Consider the following 13,493-nt stretch of genomic DNA (forward strand, 5'->3'; position numbering starts at 1 on the left):
TTTGACTACGGGCTGAAGTTGACGATGTACTCCTGACGGAGCCATTGGGTTCTTCGCCCGCTCATTGACCGAGGCATGGTGACCTGGAGACAGTGACCGGGTTAGCACTGGCTGGTCGAAGGACATATTCACAGGGCGTCCATTCGCAACTTCTCATCTTTCAGGTACTACCCATTCACGTGGACCAAGTCTTACCCAGCAACCTCCCCCTACGTAGCGTGGGGTACCAACCCACCGCAGATTCAGGAGATGTGTGCAATGGTAACCAGATATCCTACACCACACCAGATCTCAGAACTGGTAATGATGCTGCCCATTCGCAACAGGTTTAACCGCCGTCATGCCCCTTTGATTTTGCCATTCAACGCCACCATCGGGACACAGGCCTCAAATTGAGGGATGGGCTTTAATGATTATTTCAGACCGATCAGAATGTCACAAGCCCAGAGCGAAATCACCAGACAGTTATATGGAGTTACACCAAAAGGCTCACCCCTCACTTCATTTGTAAATAGGTGTTGGGTATTTTTGTCACATTCAATGGACCCAGTCCAACAATCTCTTCAGTGCGGCAAATCGCATAGGTTTTTAAAAGTGAAAACAAAAAGGTCACTCCACTGAGCTAAGCTACAGTAACTTATAGAATACCAGGTGTGGTCATTGGGACACCCCAATCTGAGAGCCAAGAGCCACGAGCACCGTTTTTTTACAGTACAGATATGCAGAGTACCGGTAGGCCCTAGTGATAGTGTATCACTACGCTATCTAATTGCTTGAATTGGTAGATTTCAATTAAGAATTTACAAATTTGAGAAATACATGTATGCCTTTATAAAACAATTTTGATTGCACTATTTGTGCAAGGCTACATGATACAACAGGAATGACAAACGTGTGAGTACGCAGTGTGAGAAGTGCAGACTCAATGTACACTGTACCCGGCATATTGTATAGACGGCGTAACAACAGTATGATAAAAAATCTTGGCATGGTAGACTGTTAACAATACCACTATCCAGCCGGCGATGTCTTACGACGTCATAAACAGTTACAAAATAAATTTATTTTTTATCAAGTAGGGTACCTGTAGGCTTAGGATTTCCAAAGATAATAAATTATATTCATTCAAGCCTATACTTTTTCTTTGGCTCTTGGCTCTCCTGGCGGCACTTAATTGGCTCTTTAACCCGTGGATATTCCATTGTACAATCTTTACTCCAATAACCAGATTTACAACTTTTCAAATCACATACTACTACAGAGCACAAACTACACAGTTATAGGCCAAAATGAGCCTGCTCATGGTCAAGTAGAATCACCGAAACTCCAAGGCCAACTCCAATTCCAACTCCAATCAACTCCAAGGCCAACATAGAAAACAAAAAGTCCCTTTCTGCTGAAGAAGTAAATGACCATGTATTTGTTGTGCCTCACAGTCCTTCCTGATATTCTTCATGCTCGCAATGTTCTCAACATGTAGTAGTGTACTTTCTGAGGACCTAATTGGTGGACCATTGCTGAAATAATGACAAGGACTGATTTTAAGGAAAAGAAAATTTTGTTATACTGTTAAAATGTCTTTCGATGATCTCATCTTGCACATTTTTTGATTTTGATATCTTCTTTTGCCAATTAAGACATACTGTAGTTTTAAAACAGCACTCCTCAGAAGTTCTTTGGGCAGATCATGCAGGGCTTGCAGCAGACCTGCTTCCTCATTCTGCTGGATGTAGTATTCCACCATATTTTTCACCTTTTTGGATGTGGGCACTGTTTAGACACAGATTCTGGCCCGATTACAGTAGGCATCATTTTAAACTGTATACCAATATCTAAAGTGGAGTGAATTTGTCATTAAACCAACTTGCGTATAACTCCATGTCCAGGAGGCAGATAGGTATGACCAACCTTTTGACAGTTTGTCAGTGGATGCCAAAGCAAACTGCTTTGTCTTTCTGATGTCGTGTGGTGACGGTTCTCGCTTGAATTGCGTCGGTGACATCCATGCCCAGTCTGATCTTGAAACAGGCTGAAAAATTATGGGAGACCATTAGAATTGTAATACATGTATTTTGTAGGCTACGCGATTCTTTGATTTCATGCCAAGTATAGATCCTTTCGCTGGCCAATTTTCAGCATCTAATCATGACATAAGATAGCATACATGCAGCTGATAGATGCCTACATTAGGGTAGTGTAACATAGGCATATTGACTTCTGCTTCAAGATGATCATCAGAGTATTGACCTCATTGTCATTTACTGGCTTAACCAAATATTGTGGTAAAGTTCAACTTGACCACTTGCAAACACATTGTTTTACTGGGAATTTTTCAAGAAAGTGACATGGACTCTTGGGCTCGCCTTTCAAACCAGCATTGCCTGCTTTGTTCTTGCCCTCAGGTTTTTCGCAACAAGTCTGCAAATGGTGCTCCAAAGACCGCCACGCACCTGTAGAAGTTCGATATAAGAATGGTTGTAGATATATCTACTGTCCTCACTCTGTCAATGGTGTACGTGAACATCATGACTTGCCGAATCTTGCTGTTCTTGCTCCGTAATGTCATTACTCGCCTCTCTTGCCATCTACACATATTGGTTTGCAGAAGGGCTGGAAAGGGAGTACAAATCTCATGATAAAACCCTGCTGAACTTTGTGACATTCATGCTGGCTTTCCAAGACACAGCGCAAAACTGTTGTCTCTTTGGCAACATTCTGGTACAACTTCTTCAATCAGTACACTCCCAAAGCAGTGTGGTCCCAGAGAGGCATGCATTTGGTCTTTCCTGCAAGTATCTTTCCAGCCATTTAGGACTACCTGGCGTTCTTTGTTATTTGAAATGAATAAAGTGTACTGATTGGTAAATATAGCATGCTTTCCATTGCACTTGGTCAGCTGCTCATCTTATGTTGACTCTTCAATCAGTTTGGAATTCTGTGAATTGTTTGCAATCAAAGCTCAAATTGTTCATCTGATTTGCCAGTGACCTTACCTATTCAGATGCAACATACCACACCCAAAGCTTTGAAAATATTTGAATGTATTAGCAGTTCCAGTAATAGAACTGTCAGACTGGCACAGTAAGGCCGATGTTCAAAATTAACTCCAGTACCAAATTGAGAAAATTGTCTTCTATTTCAGTCGACAAAAGACCAAATGAAGTGTACGATGGACTGAGACCTTAAGTCCCACAAAGGATAAGGAGCAAGGTCTTCCATAAACTTGGGTGAAGTCATTCACGCACTGCTCATTAAGTTCACCGAGTTGTCTATAAGATTAAGAACCTGTGCAATAATAATTACCCTAACCAGAGGCATGGCTCCAGTCACCCCGAACAGTTGTTAACGTTTCAGTCTGAAGCCACCATCATGGCCTATTGTTGTCTTCCGACCTGCCTTTTGAGTGTTTGTCTTCAATGCTGATCCTGCAAAAGTAGACAATCTTGTTGAATACAAAGAATTGGACCATAAAATTTCCATCTGCAGTACTGGTTCCCACAAGGTAAACAGCCCAGCAATGGGTCATTACCCTGGCTGAGTAAACTGTTCTCATAATATTCAAAACAATCCTGCATACCAGCTGACCATCTTAGTCGCACATACTGGAAAAAGAGCCGACTGAAAAACTCCCGACACTTCTAGTTGCTTTGTATATTTTAATTGTTAAAATTATCTATTGACATCCTGGTTGTGGCTTTGTCCTCAAAAGACAATTTGGGATGAATCAAAACAATCATAACAAATACCTCATAATATCTGACCATGCACAAAGTTATCATTATAAGATTGATTTTCAATGAGTTTTCATCACAGCAGGTTAATGTTGGCGTTATATTTGAAAGTTGGAATGATAACTTGTCCTTCTGATGAAATGATGTATGTATCCATCATTGAAAGCCCATCCTCTATGAAGGAAACTGCAACGATTTCAGGTTTAAATACAAGTAGGATACAGCATATAATCACATACTGTACACGAGTTCAACTTCCCCACGAACCTTGTATTCTGATAAGATTCCTTCCATTGATCTGATCTCCAGTCTTCCTCTTATCTCCAGTCCAAATGGTGTTGCCTCAGGTTGCCTCAAGGGTCAGCAAATCTTGATGGGAAGTTGGCCGTGGTATGGGCGGAACCTGCAAACCTTGGTAGTAAACTGGCCTAGACTTGTTAACCAGTAGGAACACGGTGATAACCATCTTTGATCAGCTGCACTATTTTCCGGCTTGATCATCAACACATTGAGGTGCTGGAAAGGATCACAATTTTCATTAGATTTTTTGTTCTAAATAATAAATCCAAATTGACACAAAATGGTCACCATAAGCTTCAATTTCCACATCTAGATATCCATCTGTTGAAGATAATACAAAGTCTTTGTAGAAACAGTTGCAATCAAATCACTCTGATCTGAAGTGCACCATAAAATAACGATCATGACGGCTGAAATTGTGCTCAGCGATTAAAAACAGTGACCACCTGCAGTTAAAGGTGTTTACAGGGTTTCAGCAGGATTTAAATGCTTCCTGGCCTTCCATTTCTCAGCCATTGTGTAAGTTTGGCACAACCTCAAAATCTATTTACTGCAAGGACGTCCTCAGCCCGTCCCCCACCAAATTTCTCTTATACTTACAGTGGCGAGTCTTCTTGCTGACCAGCTTTCACTTTCTCACCAAGTCCTAGCATCTTAATCGCTGTCTCCGACTGGCTCAGATCACAGCCAAATCAAATCATCCCAACAGCAGAGCATATTTGTTACTTAACAAACTATCATGCCAGTTCTTAATTGCCAAGGTAGGAAGTGAATGAGGACCCTCCTTTTGGCATCAACCACGATCATGTCTCTGTTGGCAGCCTTGCAAAGCCTCTGTGACAATATATTCAAGTTGAACTTTCGCCCGACTCTATAAAGTAAATCAAAAAATTTACACAAAGTGCTATAATGTTTCTCCAGCTCTGCTGTTCATGCCGCAGGCAACATGGCTGGAATTTCTAATAGTTAGCTTGGTGTGGCCCTCAGCTACTGTTCACAGCAGGCATTCCCGATGCGAGGTTTGAAGCATCTCCAGCATCCTGTGATGGTTTCCCTTGGGCTATGTGACAGATGCAGCACCAATCTTGGACCTCAGCTGAAAAAGAAACCAAACTATTATAACTAGCATAAATGGATGCCATTAGACACGAAATTCTGACATTTGACATCCTGAAGCTTCCATCCTTTCGTTGACTGGCTGTTGATATTTCGTCGTAGCAAGATTGCCTAGCCGAGGTGGCTACTTGGTACATATACCCACTGCAGGGCATCCTGTTTTAGAGCCCTCCTCTCGTCTTCCGACAATTCAAAAACTTTAGTCAGCTTGATTTTGTCATTTTCAACTATAACAAGTGCAATGACTGAGTGGCATCGCTATGTCGGCAGCTCGACTACATTTGATCAGAGGCAAGGACTTTTTAAACTGCAAAATTACAGCAGAATGAACTCTGCCACAAAAAAATGACACCCCTTTGGTTGACAGATTGTCTATGGATACTTAGCCTCGCCAAACCAAACTGTTCCGTCTCCCTTGGACAGCCTCGGTGACATCCACTCCCGCTGAACAAACCCAGGCTCTCTACTGTAGTGGTTCTGGTCCTCTCCAATGATCTTGAAACCAGGCTGAAAAAGAACTCAAATCATTAGATTTTTGTAGGATATAACAGTAACACAACGAGATCTTTTATTTCTTCATTATCCTGAAGCGTTCATCATCTTGCTGACTGGTTCACAAGTAGTCTAGTTGAAATGGTCACCTTATAGCTATGTGGCATGGCAAGTTGCCATCACCCCAGTTCATAGTTAATTATCCTCTGTCGTCGTCATCATCATTTATTACTGGACTCTCAATGACCAATGAATGTCAGGTTTTTCGCAACAAATCTGCAAATGGTGCTCCAGACCGCCACGCCCTTGTGGAAGTCTGATATAAGAATGGTTGTAGATATAACTACTGTCCTCGCTGTCGTTTGCCTATGGAATAATAATTACCCAACCAGAGGTCTGGCTCCAGTCTCCCCAAACAGTTGTTAACATTGCAGTCTAGACGCCACCATCCTGGCCTGCCTTTGAGTGTGTGTCTTCAATGCTGATCCTGCAAAAGTAGACCATCTTGTTGAATACAAAGAATTGGACCATAAAATTTCCATCTGCAGTGCTGGTTCCCACAAGGTAAACAGCCAAGCAATGGGTCATCACCCTGGCTGAGTAAACTGTTCTCATGATATTCAAAACAATCCTGCATACCAGCTGACCATCTTAGTCTCACATCAGCCGACTGAAAAACTCCCGACACTTCTAGTTGCTTTGTATGTGCCTGTCTTGACTGTACAAGAACGACCCACAAAGAACCTAAAATTTGAATTGCTAAAATTATCTATTGACATCCTGGTTGTGGCTTTGTCCTCAAAAGACAACTTGAGATGAATCAAAATGATAACAAATATCTCATAATATCTGACCATGCACAAAGTTATCATTTTAGAATAATTTTCAATGAGTTTTCATCACAGCAGGTTAATGTTGGACTCTCCACATTGATGTTGAATTCTGAAATGTATCTGACCAGTCATGGTCGCATCAAGAAGTTTCCTCATGACCAACCCCAACTCTCTTGGTGTAATTCTTTACACAATGGTAGAACCCCTCTGGCACAACTTATGTGTCGTCACCCTTTACTCAGTATGTGTCCGTCATTGAAAGCCCATCCTCTAGGAAGGAAGCAACAAAAGATTTCAGGTTTAAATCATTAAAAGTTTTACCTCGAAATGCTCTCAACTGAAGTGGTTCTATCTTGGAAGTGGGTATGGCAGTGAAGTGAAGTGAATCCATTTGGTAAGCACTTGTCATTATGCAAGAAGTCACATCTCTGGCAAGGCTGTCTGCAATAAAACAAATAAAAATCTTTATGTTGAATATTGAAATGTATCTGACCAATCATGGGTTACACCCAGAAGCAAGATGGAGTCTCATCACTTGTTGAGGAGGAATACTCCCTGGAAAATAACATATTTGAGTGCAGAGCAAATGCTTGGGACAAAGTAGAACATCCAGTGGCTCCTCCATGTCTAGCCCTCAACTCCATGGGTGCGGTTCTTTTCATAATAGACTTGTAGGCTTTGACACAGGTGTGGTTTTCCTCCTCAGGCACAACTCTGAAAGGTGTCATGACCCTGTACTAAGTTTGTTTATGACAGCCCATATCTCAGAAGAAAGCAATGGTTCAGGTTCAAAAATTTATGTTTTACCTGCTCTAGAACTGAAGTGGTTCTTGCTTGAAAGTGGGTGTGGTGGTGAGGTGAACTGAATCCATAGCTCAGCGTTTGTCATTGTACAAGGAGAAACATCTTTGGCAAGTCAGTCTGCAATAAAACAATTCAAAATTCTTATGCTGAAGACTTAAGTGTATCATCAACGACCAGTCCTAGTCAAATCTAGAAGCCAGATGACTGAAGACAGGGTCACTAGGCCAAATAAACCAACTGGCACCTAACCTTAGTGGCAGAAAAAAAACACACATCCCACCTTTAGAAGAACACTCCCTGGAGAATAACACCCCTAACTGCAGAGAGACTGCAAAAGAAGAACTTCAAACTCTATGGGTGTAAATTAATTCTTCAAGTAACATACATAATCTTCAGACATAACTGTGGTATCTTCCTCCACCACAACTTTGAAATGTGTCATGATCCTGTACGACCAAGTTCATCTCTGACAGCCCACCCCTTACCTTGATGCTCTGGAACTGAAGTGGTTCTTGCATGGACAAAGGGATGGTGATGTGGTAGATTGAATCAATGGCTCTGTACTGTCATTATACTTGTTTAGTTAGAGAAACACCTCTGGCTAGGCTGTCTGCAATAAAACAATAAATAATAATTTGTTTATGATGAATATATATTTAAAAATGTATCACACAAAAGCAGTGGTTACATGCAGTCATTCCTGAAATTTAAGTTTTTAACTCAATGGGCAAAACCCATCCAGGTCTCGCTTCAGTCAATTCCATGTATTTCACTTGGGGATAAATTGCACTCACAAGATTTTGCCTCCTTATCACTATCAGCAACTGTGATCAATTTGAAAAATATTCTAACAAAATGCAACCCAGGAGGAGAGTCTGCATAGGTGAAATTCTCGCTCTTGGGGCACTGCATTGCAAGGACAAATAGCCAAAGGGTGTGGAAAGAGTAGGTAGGTTTGGGCGAGGTCAAAACTTTGATCAGCCGCAGGGACAGTTACTTGGAATGTAAAAGAAATGTGACAATTCTCTTTTGTCCATTTTTAAAATTAGCCACAGAAAATATTGCCTTAATTTTGTACTCAATCTGACTCAGGCAGTTGATTATGTGAGCTGGGCATCTGGGTAACATTGCATAACTTTACCGACTCCAGTCATTGAACTGCATAAGAGGTAATGGACCAATTTTTGTTATTTTTACCATGTTAAGCTAGTCTAAATAAGGATTTTGTGTCATGACTGGATCTCTTTAAGGCTGGGATCTAGCATCCCAGCAGTCAAAGGGGTACCTTTTATGATTCTTCTTGTTAGGGGTATTTTCTCATGGCTCGACTCGCACAGAGATACAAAAAGCTAAAAAGGCCATGGGAAGGGGGCTAAAAATTCATGGTCGTAAAATTGGTCATTCCCGAGAGGGGTGTTGTAAAGGAACCAGCGTAGTCATACTGTATACAACCTGTGTGTGGGGGGGGGGGGGGGCATGAAGGAAGTGGGTTTCGTTTAGGCCCATAGCATTTATATAAAAAAAATATTTTGCAAATTACCAAATTCTGGTCATGCACAAGGTATATTTCGCTTTGCATACAATTAATATAATTATTTGGAAAGCACCAAAGAAAATCCACGCCCAATGCAGCGCACATGGTCACAGCTCAGCGCCATTGTCGCAGCACATGGTCCACACGCATGCGCAATGACCACTGAAACATCGTGTTCCATTTTCCATAATATTCTTTTTTTTTAGCACGTTTTTCACCAGAAAAAACGCTCAAAAGATTGATAAAGTCCAGTTTACCAAAAGTAAAAATACACAAAGACCATAGATATTTGGCTCATATAACTTGATCAGGATGCTGGAATGTCAAATTGACATTTTTTTGGAGGAGATGAGCGCACACTTGACAAAAATATCGGCGCCATTACAATGTTTCGCGCACCTCCACAAAAATCACGAAATAATGAATCGAAGATGAAAAATACGACTACAAATCTATACAATAGTGAGCTAGAACATCTGAGCTATAAACTTACCGCCAAAATATGTCTTTATTCGAGAAAAGAAATGTAAAAATCGACGGTTTTAGCAGAGAAGTGTTCAAGTTCCCGCCTGCATGGTCTGGTTGAATTCAACACGTGTAGCAGACGATTATGAGACATCTGCGCATGCGCATTACGTCATTGATTCAGGTGGCACTACACAGTGCGGAGGACGGCGTCATTTTCATTGCATTTAATTCATCACTTCACCGATAGGTGACGCCACCTTTGACAACACTAGGATCCTGAAAATAGTAAATAATTAACCAAGAAATGGCATGATGTGCGATCTTCAAACGGGCCTCAATCGGTTCAAAATGAATGATTTGGGAATGCCATTACCACCGGCAGATAGCCAAATGCATCTAGTTTCTTTATTTGATGTGAAAACATGGTGATCTCGGCTATTTTTTCGCAATATGGCCTAGAATTTGGACGAGCATAATTAACACTCGCACAACTACGCCCAACCTCGAGTGGCAGATGGGGGTATGTTACATATTGAGGCCAAACTGGGGACTGAGGCCTGCTTCAAATGGCACAGAGTCAAGGCTCATAAAATCGCCAAAGATCCCTCTGCACATGGAAACTAAGACCAGGGCGTCAAAGTAAATAGTATTTGGAACAGGTTGGACCTATTCATGAACATGGAAACGGCTTGCGTCTTAAAAACAACATTTCTCTGGGGGACAAAACGGACCCCGTCCCCACTGTGTAGTGCCACCTGTGTTGGCTCCGGCAGAGAGTATACTGTATCTTACAATCTGCTTGGAGAACGGAGAACACGCCCGAGGGAGAACAATACTATTAGGGAGTTTTCGCAAATCCCCGTAACGCCAACTTGAACGCCTATCCCAATGTTTGACCAACTATGTTGAGGATAGCCGTTCGCATTGACGTTTCGGGCCATTCAATGTTAGCCTCGAATCGAACTTCAGGCAAACTGTTTGGTAAGACCTGTTGTGATTCTTCTGGGCCACCGTAGAAATGTGTCAGTTGGTAGCCGCGCGGCGGTCTCGGAATTGGTCCACCTTAGGTCAATAATTAAGAAAAATACTTCACAAAATAAAAATGACAGGATTTTTGCTGCTTCCTGTTTACAAATTTCTCCCAATTTTCGTTTAGTAAAAGTCACTGATCATTTGAAAATGGATTCAAGACTTCGGTAACATATCTATTATCCGATTCAGTGGTCTATATTTATGTTGCATTGCGTAGAACATGGTAATTTTGATGGCAGCTTGGGAGCAAAACTCTAGACATTACTCATCAGTACATACATGCGCATGCACACACACACTGCACTTATAGTTATAGTTATACTAATGTCTTTACTCTGAACTCGGCTCTATTATACTAATGTCTTTACTCTCAACTCGGCTCTGTAAGACCAGGTTGATAATACCGCCCAATACCGTTACCACATTTATGATGTTTATTCATAAGGACATTCATCCAGGTTAGGGGTGTTACTGTTAGGCCTATAAAAATTCTTGTCAGACCTCGCTGCTTCGAATCGTGATTTTGGGTAATCCTACCTATGTCGTTGATGATCTAGTCTTATACAGCCGTTGAGAGTATATACACAAGGTATGCAGTATGAGTATAAGTATAGTGTGTGTGTGTGTGTAGATCTACATCTAGAACTAGGTGACAGTGGACATGCTATATAACTGAGATGATGTCCATACTACTTCAGGTGTAATAAAAATTTCTCCCCAGTACCAATTATAGTAGCAAATGTATTCTGAATATATATGGCATGTACATGTACATATACAGTAGCCAACAATTTCCCCCCTTGGCAATGACCGTCCCTCGAATATGTTCTGTACCGAATTGGCTGCAATAGACCCTTTTACACCAGGCGGAGGAAGTCATTGCAGGCCCAATCAAACCTAAATATAGGCACAACAAACAAGTCAAAGGTCATGTGGTGTGCAACCATGTGGTCTTTTGTTTGCTGCTTGTTTGTTGTGGCCAGCAGTGGCTTCCTCTGCATGGTGTGAGGGCCTCTATTGACATGGATTGGCACCCATCGGTTTCAAGTATTTGAAGACCTCCGCAAGAATGCTCTACAAAAAATCAATTCCCCAACCTTGGTTTGATTTTTGGAATGTTTTTAAAATGTATTTCATTTGAAGGATCATTTTCATTGCAGGGAGAAGCCCTCAAAACTGTTTGAAATATTCGTTGAGGTGGCACGACCCTCATCCCCGAGCGAAGGTAATACACACACATTTTACATTCTTAATACCTTAATTTCCATATAGATCATGAAGAAGACAAACTCTACATCTATGCTTGTATGACTTTTTAGGTCACGTAGGACATGTTAGTGTTGGGCAGAAAACAGAGTGTAGCACGTTGATATCACATGCAGTGTTGTGTTGAATTTTTAGGAATTAAACCAAACTAGACGTATTGGTTGCCTTGACGAACACTGCAAGTGTGGATGGAGTATGTAAAATGTTGGCAAAAACTATTATGGGGCCTTTCTGGAGTTTTGGACCAAATGTTAGCTCTACCATTTTTTAGTGTGACAACCATTGGTTTTATAAAGTTTTTCAAAAAGTTAAAGTTTTGGGTTTTCAGTCTGATATCGGCTACATTGACCGTCCTTAGACTGCAAATAGCAGGCAGTGTTTTTCTTTGGACATAAAAGTGATTGTAAATTGTTCCGAAGTTTGAAATTCTCTGAGATAACTTCGGTGTGAAGGTTTTACTCAGAGTCAGAAAATCCTCCTAGTTCTGTGAATGTGTTGCAGGTCAACTTGTTATTGTTATATGTTTTTTTTTATCTAATCATATAATCACTGTACATAAATGTAATTGTAACTTTGCCTCTGATGGGCGTTATTGATTTGATGAATGAAGCTGAATCTGAATCTGTTTCAGTGCCATTTGTACTTCAACAGTATCCTGATCCTTATGATGATAAGGCAAGTATTACAAATAAAGGAAATTGTCTTGAGGTAAAAAAGGCATTCTCTGTTTTGGTGGCATGGGATATTAAAAAAGGCTACCCTACTTATAATGGAATTGAACTTGCCACTGATGAAAAAATAGAAGATTTTTAAGAGAAAATTGTGAAAAGGTAGGGTGTCACACCCTGCTAGATCTTTGTCTAGATGACAAGGACTTGTATGTACTGAACATCACCACTTTTTCACAACACTTTATGTTTGCGATTTGCGGACATTACCAAAAACTTTTTGGATTATGATATTGCTTTAAATTTTTCCAATCAAAAAGCTCTAAAAAATTACAATACTTGTATAGTTTATGAAACGTGATGATGCGTCTTGTCTTTATTGCAGGAAGTCCTGAAGTCGATACCTCAGTTTGTTTTTCCGTGTGATTTTCAATGGTAAGTTGTAACATACACAGTACATGTACTTGAAAACACCTTTCTTCTTGTGATGTAGCACTGTTCACAATGTACATCGCACGGTACCTCCTTTTGGCAGCTGCGGTTATTGACGGGTGACCATAACCTCTTGGAATAAGGAAGTAGCCTAAATTTCATTTCATTGCTCAGTTTGAGGTGTTTAAGAATGGAAATTGATTCCACAATGTCAGTATAGGTTGTCTCGTCAAACACCATTGGGGTGAAGCTGTCATTTGCCCCAAACTTCAGCTAGCCGCATCGGTTTTAGGCTACCTCTAAGCCCGACCCTGGCAGTGTTTGGTGAGACAACCAATACCTCCAATGGCTTCATCTCCACCATGCATGCCATGACCACAGGTAGCTTCTTCTCATAGTGCAATTAGAGAGTACAATTTTCTGAAACTGTTTCAAAACTGCCCTCGCCCAATTAGTTCAGACTTGAGCCCAGAGGTCCATCTTCACGGAATAGAACAGGGTTGTGCTTTAAAATGGATAATTGATATGATGAGTTGTTTCATTGATATTGTGGGGTTTCCATTTCAATTTTTCTAGCCGTCTCCTGCTGTCAGAATTGCCAAGGTCTCGAGGAATTGTCCATCGGTAAATTGTACATTGTATATGCTTGACCACTGTAACACATAAGGGACCATCTCAAATACCATGAAGCTACAGAGGATAAAATGGTTTCATCTGAGGGGGGGATTAGATCTATAGGCCAGGGATTTATTGTGACACCCTTATAAAAACTCCAATAACAACTTCATGCTGGATAGGCATCGTATAAAGGTGAAAT

General features: G+C 41.0%; 2 long non-coding RNA genes across 2 annotated transcripts; one reads left to right on the forward strand and one right to left on the reverse strand.

Annotated features, from left to right (window-relative positions):
• On the reverse strand, window positions 1–4,816 carry LOC135501333 (uncharacterized). The gene is made up of 6 exons (XR_010449579.1): window positions 4,632–4,816; window positions 3,999–4,247; window positions 3,304–3,425; window positions 2,451–2,610; window positions 1,909–2,029; window positions 1–1,517 (listed from the first exon to the last, which is right to left on the reverse strand). It is a non-coding gene; the product is annotated as an uncharacterized LOC135501333 (long non-coding RNA).
• Window positions 4,817–10,381: 5,565 nt separating this feature from the next.
• Window positions 10,382–12,252, forward strand: LOC135501103 (uncharacterized). Its single transcript, XR_010449558.1, has 3 exons — window positions 10,382–10,474; window positions 11,471–11,535; window positions 12,208–12,252. It is a non-coding gene; the product is annotated as an uncharacterized LOC135501103 (long non-coding RNA).
• Window positions 12,253–13,493: the final 1,241 nt, after the last annotated feature.

This window comes from Lineus longissimus, chromosome 17 (genome assembly GCF_910592395.1).
Source record: "Lineus longissimus chromosome 17, tnLinLong1.2, whole genome shotgun sequence".
Taxonomy (NCBI): domain Eukaryota; kingdom Metazoa; phylum Nemertea; class Pilidiophora; order Heteronemertea; family Lineidae; genus Lineus; species Lineus longissimus.